Source organism: Talpa occidentalis, unplaced genomic scaffold (assembly GCF_014898055.3).
Source record: "Talpa occidentalis isolate TD23 unplaced genomic scaffold, MPIMG_talOcc4v2.1 talOcc4.13, whole genome shotgun sequence".
NCBI lineage: Eukaryota > Metazoa > Chordata > Mammalia > Eulipotyphla > Talpidae > Talpa > Talpa occidentalis.
Window position 1 is genome coordinate 69,572,811 of NW_023601322.1, and position 12,486 is coordinate 69,585,296.

Below are 12,486 nucleotides of genomic sequence, written 5' to 3' on the forward strand. Positions count from 1 at the left end.
CTTCTGATATAAGGATGATAATGGTACAGGCATTTTGTGAGGGCTTAGTGAGAAAACATATAAATGCTTAGTATAGTGCCTAATAAATAATAGCTATAATTGTTATTACTATAATCTTAAGTGTTAGAATGTGATGTCATCACTGATTGGACATATGGATTCCCCAACCTCTCCTTTCCCAGTCCTGAAAATTGAATCTTTTTTCCCGTGGGCCTTCTAGTGGGGCCAGGCCTTCTGGGGCCCTTTAGCCGCCCTAGGACAGTGGAAAGCATCCCTTCATAACTCTGGGACAGTCTTTATTTCCACAGCCCAGAAAGGGTGGCTAAAAGCCTTATCTGAGTTACATTCCATTATGGGATTAAATCAGTCTTTCTCTGGGACTTTCTGGCTGCTACCCCAGGCTGGATGCCGGCAGTTCCTGGTTATTGCCTTTGGTCCAATCTGAGGTCATCACACTCTTTGGGCCCAAGGGACCCTCAGAGAAAGGGACTGAGGGGAGGGTCTGGCAACCATTTGGGATTAATTTCAATTAGCAAGCACTATGTAAGCATTGAGGCCAGCAGCCAGGCACTCTGTGGGCACCAATGGGGAGCTCAGGGAGACAGGACACTTACCCAGCAAACTCCAATCTGAGGCAACAAATGACCGGCTCTGTGAGGACAGTCCACAGGGATGTTGGAGATGAGCAGAGTGTTAATGAGGCAAAGGAATAACTGTGTGATTGCAGTTGCTAAATTTCTGTGATCCTTATTTTTTTTAATTTATTTGTATTTGTATTTTTAAAGCAGAATGTGACTTGAGCACTACATTTCCACCCACCAAACATGATCTGAGCTTCTTTTTGAGCAGTTTTCCAATATCTCCAGATAGGCTTATGATTTTGCTGCTGTAAACAATAGTTTTGTTTGGAAAACAAGCTTTTTCATCTTGGAGCATGGAATCTTAGCATTTACTAAAAATAGGTTAATTTTAATAGAAATATTGAAGTTACAACAGCAAGGTTTTAGAGATAAACTTGGGTTCAGATCCTGGTTTAGCCACCCATTGGCCTTGTGTTCCTACTGTTAACTTCTCAGAGTCCGTTTTCTCATACTGAAAAGGAGCAAATGACACTTCTCTTCCAGGGTTGTTGTGAGGTTTAGGGACAACTATACTTAGTAGTTAGGGGCAAGTGTGAAGCGGACCTCCTTTTATCCCCTGTGCTTCTCAATAAATGGGCTCTCATGATTTTTCCTCCACTTAGGGCAGGATGGGAATTTGTTTAGTCTTCTTGTCTCCCTTCCCAGGTTGTTAGAGAAGCAAGAGAAAAAGATGTATTTCACACACACACACACACACGTGTGTGTGTGTGTGTGTGTGTGTAGTGCCTGTCATCCATGGCTGAAGGAATCTGGACTGAGCCAGGTACCATATCCACTATGGAGATGTTTACTGGTGTTAAAAGATAAACTGTGACATCTTAAAAAATTTTAAGAGTGTATTTGACCATTATGAAATCAAATTGGGTAGCTCCAAACCAATAATTGTTAGGAGCACTGTCCACAGGAACCAGAGGATAGACTTATATAGAGAAAATGTGGTAGCAAGGAAATTAATTGCCTGTAGTTTGTAGTTGGCCATTTGTGATTGTTTATTTTGATTTCATAACCTTGAGACATTTATAGACTAAGATTTTGATTTGCTTGCACAGGCCACCTAATGATGTAGCATTAGAGCCACCTCGGAGTAATGGCCTTCATGTTTAATTAATTTAATACTTGACTTGAGTTAGCTAGGTCCATCCTTAGCTTAAAGTGTAGAGCAAGGGAGAAAGGCATTTTACTAGCTTCCAACAATCAGGTGGGCCTTGGAGTAGGAAAGTACAAGCTGTGAGCTGTCTGCTGCCCAGCAAAGGCTCAATCCTGAATGTGTGGTGCTGGGTCAGGACTCCAGCTTGTAGCTCAGTCTTTTTCTGCCTAGATCTTTCATTTTCCCAGAGCATTTCTTCTCCCCTACCTCTTGTTTTTCTCTGTCTCTACTGCTAAATTTATTGTAGCTGACCTGGACCAAGTTGGTAATCTGGCAAATGTGAAAAGATACCTGAACCTGTGCCTTTTGGAAATGCGACAGTCTTTGTTTACTGACTATGTGCATGGCACACTTTCTCTCATCCTCAAAATAACCCAGGCAGCAAGCATCGTTTAATACCTTCCCCCTCCATTTGAGGAAACTCATTCTAAGAGATAAATTGTTTATGGCCATTTGCATAGAAAAGTGGCTGAAGTAGGGTTTGAGCCAAAGATTTTCTCACTTCAAAGCTCACGACTTTGCTACTCCAATTCCATATAAAGAACATCCTTATATCTGAGCTGTGCTTTCTACACTCATGGGCCCTGGGTACCTGTGAAGATGGTGCTGATTTCTCAGGGAGGACCCATATGCCTTCTCCTGTGGCCTCCAGAAATAGTGGATTACCAGAAGATTCTTTGATGTTATCCTCAAGGGTCAGGAATAAGGCACTGACCTGCCAGGTGGGGTTATCCTGAGGGTGGAGGTTGTTCCATCTGAGTTTTAGAGGGGTGCCCAGAGAGCATAAGCAAAGTAAAACAAAAATGGGAGAGGCAGTGCATTATTTTGAAGGGATGCCCTTGCTATGCCTGTGGTTAGGCACTTGGCCTTGGCGTCTGGTGCACCTGCCACTCTGATTGGCAAGGCACTTAAATTCTCAAAGCCTCAGTTTCTGCATCTGTAAAATGGACACTATCATAGTACTTTGTTTCAAGGATGAAATGGTATCATGTACATATAATGTTTAATCTAATACAAGGACCTCAGTATTAAAAAAAATGGTATTATTAGTAACAAAACTGGGTTAGGAGTAAGCACCTGTCAGAGATGTTCTATATCTTCATCTGGGTGATATATTTCACATTTAATCATATGTATCTTGTACCTCAACAACAAGAAGAATAAGAAAACCATGGGAAGTTCTTGTGAGACAGGTTGATAAAGCAAAAGGGTTCAAATTAAAAAAAAAGAAGCTTAGGTTCCACCGCCAGAGAGGTCCCAGGCATGAAACCCCCCAGGCATGGTGTCCTCCCTTCTCTACATGGCTAACAAGGAACATGTGGCATATGCCATTATCTGCTTCCTGTCCAACCAGCTGCTGTATGGGGGATTTCTGTTGACACCCAGAAGAATCTGGAAGTTGCCATCCAGTTTAGTTGACTACTTTTGGGGTGATGGTAGGAGACTTCTAGGGGTGATGGTAGGAGACTTCCAGAAATATTTGGAGTAGCTTCCAATGGCCCAGAAAATGCTAAAGGACCTGAGGAGCCCTGAATAAACCTTGCCTTTGGAGGACTCAGCCAAGGCAAAATGCCTTAGGACCAAAAGAAATGATAGGTGAAAATACAAATTTTTGAAGCTGTCACTCACATCTACAGAAAAGCTATTGAGGGCAACTAAGCCAGTGCCATCTACTTCTGTAACAGAGCCTCTGCCTACAGCAAACTGGGGAAGGATGCAAGGGTATGTGTGCCTGTGAACAAGCCTGTATAGACCTGTTCTTACAGCAAGGTTTAGGGCAGAATGGAACTGGCACATTCCAGTCTGAACAAGCACATAGGCCTGTGGCCTACTACAAGATTGCCTTATTGCTGGATCGCTACAAGGAGATGTACAAGTCTAAACTCAAGATAACAGAACTGAAACTGAGACAGGCAACCAGTCCAATGGGAGGTATTGGTACCTCTGACTTTGCCACCCCTCTGAAGAATCCAAGTTCTTATAAACTTATAAACAATCCTCAAGTTCAACAGCTCATGTCCAAGATGACCTAGGGCAGCCACAACCCCCGGTAGTCTCCCAGCATCATCCTCTCCCAGAATGACCTGGCCACTCTCATCCAGGTAGGTCAGCAGTTTGCTTAGCAGATGCAGCAGCAGAATCCAAAGTTGAGAGAACAGCCCTGGAGTTAAGAATATGAACCCCAGCACCAGCAGTGAGGACAGTAGGTCCACCTGTCCAATGAGGACCATTGCTGATCTGTCTCTGCACCATTAGGTCTTACCCAGTAGACTGGAAGCCTTGTGTTTTGCTGTTCTCTCCCATTGGACTGCCCAAGGAAAACAAAGAAATTGGACCTGCAAATTAAGTCAGAAAAAAAATTTGCAGACTAAAATGTAGAGAAAAGGTTATCAGAGGTAAATCAGGCAGCAAATTAATAAAAACAGTCTCCCCCGTTTTTTTTTTTAAAGATTTATTTAGTTATACATACAAGAACTGGGGTGCAGGCCAGACATGCAAGGAGGGGGATGGGGATAAGAGGATTCACCAGAGACAGAGTGGGGAGCAGAACAGGCAGATCCACTGAAATACACTGCTGAGGGAAGCAGGAGAAGTCTGCTGCGCCATGTGGGTCAGCTATCTGGCCAGGGATAGAACTCATGCCATAGCAGTGATAGTCTTAACCCCTTGGCCACCTGGGAGGCCCAACTCACATATGCTTTTAAAATGTAGGGATTCCCAGGTGGCAGAAGTGGTTAAATCTCAGCGCTATGAAGTTATCAGCAGCCACTGAAACACTAATTCGATCCCCAGCCGGGGAGCTGTCCCACGTGGTGCAGCAGACATTTCCCGTCATACCCACTGCTCCCCTCAGCAATGTATTTCTGTCAATCTGCCTGTTCTGCTCCCCACTCTGTCTCTGGTAAATCCGCTCACCCCCTGCACCTCTGGCCTACACCCCAGCTTTTGTATGCATAAATAAATAAATCTTTAAAATGAATGAATGAATGAATGAATAAATAAATAAATATAAACACCCTCCTCTTGTTAGGACCTAGCACTGGGACCTTCTACCTGAAGGACAGAAAGCAAGAGTTGCCAGGTTGGACAAGGACAGAGCCACACCCAGCCTGCCCTCCTTCCCCAGCCAGCTGGAACCAATGAATATCTGTGACTCCTGTGGTTGTCTTGGTCACCTTATGGGAAGCCTGTCATGATCAGGCTCAGCTTATTACATTTGCAGAGGGTGCTCCCTTTGTATCAGCCTCCTGAGATGAAAAGGCTGAGTAGCACAGTGATGTCAGTCTGATCAATTCTCTTTCCATCAGTTCTCAGCAGTGACCTTGGAGGTGAGGTATCCTTAGGGGGACCTTACTGAGTAATAGGGATGAAGGACACTAATAAGAGGGAGTACCTAGACTGCAAGCCCCCAACGAGCAGAACTGATAACGAGGCCTCCCATTATATCCTGAGGATATTACCTCAGGGAGATGGAATTGGACAAGCTGGCCTTTCCATTATGCAAAGAAAGGGCTTTTCAAGTAAATTTCCATTTAAGTATGAGCTTAGATCAGGGAAGATGGGACCATAATAGCTTAGATGGTCATCACAGCTATTAAAAATACATCTTTTCCTTGTGCTTAGACTATCTTGTCATCTTCATATTGTTCATCCCCAGAGGACTGTGATTCAACCTACCCAAATGTCTGGAAGACATGTTAATGCCTATCTGTATTTTCAACTTTCTGGTTTTTTCACATACATGGTGGATGAAGTTTACAAGGTTGACAAAGCCCATGGGTATATCCAGAATATAAAAAAGTTGGTAGGGATAGAGGGAGTGATAGGGAGGAAGTAAAGCACTCCACTTCCCAGTCATTCCAATGCTGTGCTTGGTGCTCTCTTCAGTTCGTCTTGTACTGCCATTCCCTGCTTAGATCCTGAGACATACATGATTCCTTTTTAATGAAAGTTTCTCCAACTGTTGTTTTTGCTGCCTGAGTACTCTTCCCCCACACTCTACCAATTTGATTCCCTCTTATTTTTCAGATCTCATCTTAAACTTAAGGTCTTTAGGGTTAGCCTCTCCTCATTCACTCTAACCCCAGATCAGGTTAGGACCTTGCATCACTGGGTAACAAACCACCACATATTTGCTCATGATTCTGCAGTTTTGGCTGAGTGAGGTCTTGCCAAGGGTGAGATCAGTTGTTAGGTGGAGTAGGTGCAGACTGGTCCCAGACAGCTTCTGTTATATGTCAGGAGTTTCAGGCAGAATGGTAGGAACAACTGGGGCAGCTGAATGTCTGGGACAGTAGGAGGCTAACCTTGGGTTTCCTTACCTGGTGGCTTCAGGGTAGCAAAAGAGTGGGAGTAGAAGTTCAAGGCCCCTTGAGGCTGAGGCTCAGAAATCACATAGCAATGTCACTTCCACTGCATTTTATTGGTTAAAAGAAAGTCATAGCACAAATTCAAAGGCAAGGAAGTAGACTCACCTCTTACTATAAAATAATATTGCAAATGGGCACATAATCTGGGAATAGAAGCATTTGTGGCCATCTTTGCCTACAGACTAGCAAAGGGGGAGCTCCTGAGAATTTCCTTCACTTAACAAACTTCCTTCAAATAACAAGGTCCATGAGTGAAGGGATCGACTGTCTTGTTCATCACTCTATTCCCAGAATTTAGCAAATAGTGGGAGCTAAGTAAGTTGCTATTAAATGAACAGATGAATGGATGAGTGAATGAATAAAGAAATGAAAGATAAGATTCCACGAGTTCCAAAGTTGTGACAAAAGACTTTGGAGATGGTCCTGAGTTTGAGTTCCAATTCTGTCACTTCCTGGCTGTTTGAACTTACACAAGTTGTTTAATCTCTTTGAGTTTCTTTGTTCAAAGTAAACCCCTCATGGGCCACCCTATGAGAACAGCAGGTTGAGCACAGTGCTGTGGAGCTGTCTGCAGCCTCTGCAGTATGGGTTCAATTCCCAGCCGGCCAGGGAGGTTTCCACATGGCGTGGCAGACCTCTCCATCAGCAGTGCTTTTGGTCCGTCTGCCTGTTCTGCTCAACGCTCTGTCTCTGGTGAATCCTCTCACCCTCCCATGCATCTGGCCTGTACGCCAGCTATTGTATAAATTTAAAAAAAATTTAAAAATATAAGTAACAAAATAACCCCCTCATAATTCAATCTTAGCTATGAGGGTTTCAACTCAGCATTTGTTTTCTCCTTTCCTTTGTGGCCCTCTTAGGTTTTCCTACACATTAAGTAAAGGCTTCTAGTTTCCTTTCCCCAACTCCAAAGCACTGGAAACTGTTAAATGACTTTCAGGGCAACTGGTCCTCAGAGTTCATCCTGTAAAGGTCACCAACAATCCATTCTATATAAGCCAAGTCTCTAAAATTATTAGTGACTATGAACCAGTGGTTCTCAACTAAGGGTGTCTCTGCACCCCTCTTTACCCCAAGGGACATTTGTCAATATCTGAGACATCTTTCATTACTGCAGCTTGGGGAAAGGGCATGCTAGTGGGTAGGGGAGCTAAGAGAGCTAAGCATCTTAAAATGCACAGGGTAGCCCTCTCTAGTACCAACAGAATGAACTGCTTCCAAAGATCATTAATACTAAGACCTTACTGGGAACTGATTGTTCTCACTGGGTTTAGATGTAATAAATTCTTCCTAGTTGTAGTCAGTTGTTGCCCTTCTTTGTCCTCTGTTGTCTGGTAATGGCCTTTCAGTCTTCTCACCCCTAGATCACACAGCCTTTGAGCAACAGTTTTTCTGCTTATGCAATTTGAAGACTGGGGAGGGAGGAAATGGCTCCATCTACTGGCCATATCTGGTATCACAGCAGGGAAGGCAATGGAATTTTTCCCAGGAAAGGACTCTGGTGGGTAGACCTTCAGTGGACTTCACACCTTAAGGGCAGCTGGAAAATGTTAGGAGGGACAGCACATGACTAGACAAAGTTGTTACCAATTCTGTCCAGTGTGACAAGGTTGGGGTTATAGTCTAGAGTTGTATTTAGCAGTTTGAAATGTTTTCCTTTGTATTATTTTTTCAAATTGTGAAACATACATTTATATCATATTTGGTATATAGAAGTGTTATATCTAGTATACAACATATAAGTAAAGTGTGAAGAATAATCTTAAAAGAAACATTCATTGGCACATATTAAAAAAACTATCAACAACAAGTGTTGGCGAGGATGTAGAGAAAAAGAAACTCTCCTGCACTGCTGGTGGGAGTGCAAACTGGTCCAACCACTATGGAAAGCTGTGTGGAGATTCTTCAACCTGCTAAAGATGGAGCTTCCATATGACCCAGCAATTCCACCCCTAGGTATTTACCCAAAGGACACAGAATCATTAATTCAAAAGGGCACCTGCACCCCTATGTTTATAGCAGCACTATTTACAATACCTAAGCTATGAAAACAACCCAAATGCCCAAATATAGATGACTGGATCAAGAAGATGTGGTGTATATACACAATGGAATACTACTCAGCAATCAAAAAAAGATACTCATGCAATTTGCAGCAACATGGATGGAGCTAGAAGGGATCATGCTCAGCGAAATAAGCCAGAAAGAAAAAGAAAAATACTGGATGGTCTCACTCATAGCAGCAATTTAGAAAACCTAAATAAGGGGCTAGGAAAAAGACTAATTATAATAAAGTAAAAATCAAAATCAACAAGCAACTATAAGCCATAGACACACTACAGGAGGGAGGGTAGGAGGGATTATGGTCAAAATAAGGGGGGTGGGAATTGTATGGGGACTATAACCAAGATGAAAAAAGCATACATTGTGCAAAAATGAAGTAAAAAATGTGTAAAATAAAATAAAAAAAGAAACATTCATAATCACCCACTCAGATTAAGAAATGAAAAATTGCCAGTTCTTTAGAGGCCCCACTGATAGTTACACCAGCAGTCAGGTCTAGTTCCATCCTCCTTTTCTCCTTTCCCTTTGCTTTTTCTCCTTTCCATTCCTTCTTTTGTGAATTATTTCTTCTATTCTGCTCCTTTTACGGAATTCCTTCTTTTTTTCTCTGTTGGCACTGTGAAACTAGAGCAAGACACTGAATTCTGATGAATCAGTATCCTTATAAGAACAACTGTACCTGTCATATTGGCTTATGAGATTTAATGAGATAATGTTTATGTTGGGGTTAAATGAGCTAATCTATGTAAAACAATAGAACAGACCTTGGCATATAGGAAATGTTTTTATTTTTACGATTATTTAAAAATCACTTCTTTTCTGATAGAAGAATTTTATGACATAATGAGAATAGACAAGAAGTATGGTTCCTTTATATACCAGCAGTGTTGCTTTATTCAAATCACTGAACACCTCTAAAATGAGGTGATGATACTGAGGTCAGTAATTTGCCCCACAGGGCTGGTGTGAGGATCAGAAGAAATGATACATAATGTATCCAGTAATTAGTTTAAATAAATGTTAAAATCTTTCCCTCCCTCTCTCCTTTTCTTCCTCTTTCTCTGACAGAATACATTTTCTTCCCATCATGGATTCTAATCCAAGATTTTATGTTTATAAAACATATTTCCCCTCCAAATCTTTGAATAAAATTGATACTTCAGAATGAAAAAAAAACCACCTTTATTTCAAGCAACCTATTCTGAGAAAATAATATTAAATATTAAAGAAAAATTCTACACAGAAATATGCTCAATATTTCATAATTTAAAGTAATAAGAAAACAAATTATAGCAATGTGACAAGACAATTAAAACCTAAAAGATACTATTTGTATTCAATTGAATATTATATAGCTTTAAAAATTATGGCTATGATACAAGTCCACATAGGAGACTGGTTATGTGTATTTATGGTACATCTGTATGAGTTGCCATGTGATCTTTAAGGATCTCAATATAAAAGGATTATTATTTCCTGTAATTTATTAATACAGGAAAATATTCATAGTGAATTACCAAGTGACAGATGTGGGCAATAAAATAGTATAAAGTTATGTACACAGTGAATGAAAAAAATACAGAAACCAGTGATTTCCTGTAAGGTGGGAATTATATGCTAATGTTCTACTTGTTTATTTAAGAGACTTTATTTTCAGTTCAGTTTTAGGTTTACAGCAAAAGTGAGAAAGTTTTCCCACTTACTCCCTCCCCCACATTTGCACAGTCTCCCCATTATCAATATATGGCACCAGAGTGGTACTTTTGTTACAACTGATGAACCTATACTGACACATCGTTAGCACTCAAAGTCTGTAATTTACATTAGGATTCATTCTTGGTGTTGTAAAGTCTATTGGTTTGGATAAATAATGTCATATATCCCACTGGAGTATCATATAACATTGTTTCATTGTCCTAAAAAGGATTTATGCTCTACTCACTCATCCTCCCTTTCCTCTAGGCCTTGGCAATCATTGATCTTTTTGATTCTCCAAAGTTTCCATTTTTGGAATATCATATGGTTGGCATCATACAGCATGACATCTTTTCAGAGTGTTCTTTCCCTTAGTAAAATACAATGAAGTTTCCACCATGCTTTTTTTTTTTTTAAGATTTATTTATTTATGCATACAAGAGCTGGGGCACAGGCCAGAGATGCGGGGTGGGGAGAGGACCCACCAGAGACAGAGTGTGGAGCAGAACAGGCAGACTGACGGAAATACACTGCTGAGGGGAGCAGTGGGCATGACAGGAGAGGTCTGCTGCGCCATGTGGGTTGCTCCCTGGCCGGCCGGGGATCGAACTTGTGCTGCAGAGGCTGTGGATTGCTTCATAGTGCAATGCTTAACCCCTTGAGCCACCAGGGAGGCCCCCACCATGCTTTTTTATGGTTTGATGTCTCATTTATTTTTAGTGCTGAATAATATTCCATTATCTTGATGTAACAATTTATTTATCCTTTTATCTATTGAAGGATATCTTGGTTGCTTCCAAGTTTAGGCAATTATGAATAAAGCTGGTATAAACATGTGTATGTATATTTTTGTGTAGATATAAGTTTTCAGTTACTTTAGGTAAATACCAAGGGATGCAATTGCTTCATTGTTTGGTAAAAGGATGTTTAATTTTATAGAAATTGCCAAGCTGTTTTCCAAAGTGTTTGCTACCATTTTGCATTCCCACAGCAGTGAATGAGAGTTCCTGTTGTTCTGCATTTGGTGTTGTCAGTGTTCTGGATTTTGGCCAATCTCATAGGTGTGTAGTGCTATATTTATTTTTCTTTATGATTGCTGTATTCTTCAAGTCTTCTGCATCAATCACACATTATTTTTGTAATATATATGTGTTATAAAATAGAAAATTAGAAAGTTCATATAACAGCAGGATGTGTACAGGGAGGGAATGTTGGAGGAATATTGTGTAACATTACATTTTTTAAAATAATGCAAATTAATGATACTGTAAGAACGATCTTTTTTTTAATTGTAAGAAAATCTGTATGACAATGATATCAATTTAGCTCTCCATTCATTGGGATAAATGGCTACAACTAGAATGTGTTGTTTGTAGAGAAGTACTTGCCAAAAGCATTTTTAAATTATCTCTATTTTCTAGTTATTTAAAGACAAAACATGAAAATGATAAAATTATATACAAGTACAGTTTGATATATTAAAGGATAAAATGCAAAAATTCTAAACAACAGGTCATAAAAATATTATTTGACTATCTAGAGTACCGTAAATTACATTTCATTTTTTGTCAGAATTTACCCAATTTATAATCAGTGTAGAGAGCAGATACATATCATGCTTTTATTCTTCAATGATAAATTCAAAATAAAGTGCATATCACTTGGAAACATGGAAAGTAGAAGTTTGTCCTCATATGCTATATATTATTTATATTATGCTGTGATAAAATTGACTTTATAATGCAATCTTTAATATATACTAATCTAAGCATGCTTTACCTAAAATCACTACTATATAACACTCAAAGACAAAATGAGTCAGAGAATTCCCAAGGGAGTCGGTAAAATCACACATTACTCTGTAAAAAAAGGCTTTTGGGTTACAAATATGTAATGTTTAAGACAGCTGAGTTTTGGAGTAAGAGCTGGATTATAATCTGGTCTTCCTCCTTGGATATAATTTCTCCGAGCTTGTTTTCTTATCTGTAAAATTGGGGTGATGTGAACTATCATAGAGCTGTTTTAAGGGGTAAATCAAATTATACTTGCAAAAGTGCAGAACTTGTCATAGGGTAAGCCTTCAGCACATGTTAGCTACCTTTTCCCCTCCCTGAGATGAGAGGATAAAAAGACCTGGGGCTATACATCTTCCAAAAATTAAGGAAAAATCCAGCTTTATCAGGCAGTAGCACAGAATCTGCTAACCAATTACATTCTAGTTTTCATCCAGCCATATCACCCTAAAGTCCACAGCACTCTCCGGTCTGAGCCCTTTTATACCCCAACTCCCACCCACAACCTCCGGGTTCACCTTTCCCCCTCACACACTTCTTTTTGCAGCCGGAGAGAGTCAGGCTTTCCCCCCAACCCCTCTCGGGTTCTAACTTTGCCGCCCCAGCTGCTCTCGGCCAATCGGGGATATAATTATCTGTTTCTTTCCCGACATTTAGAGGCGCTTGCTGGAAATAAGATCTCTGATTGGTTTTTCTGGAGCAAGAGTTAACCAATCATAGGCAGGATTTTTAGGTGCCGCGGGACGGCTAGTATTATCGCTGCTGATTGGCTGGAG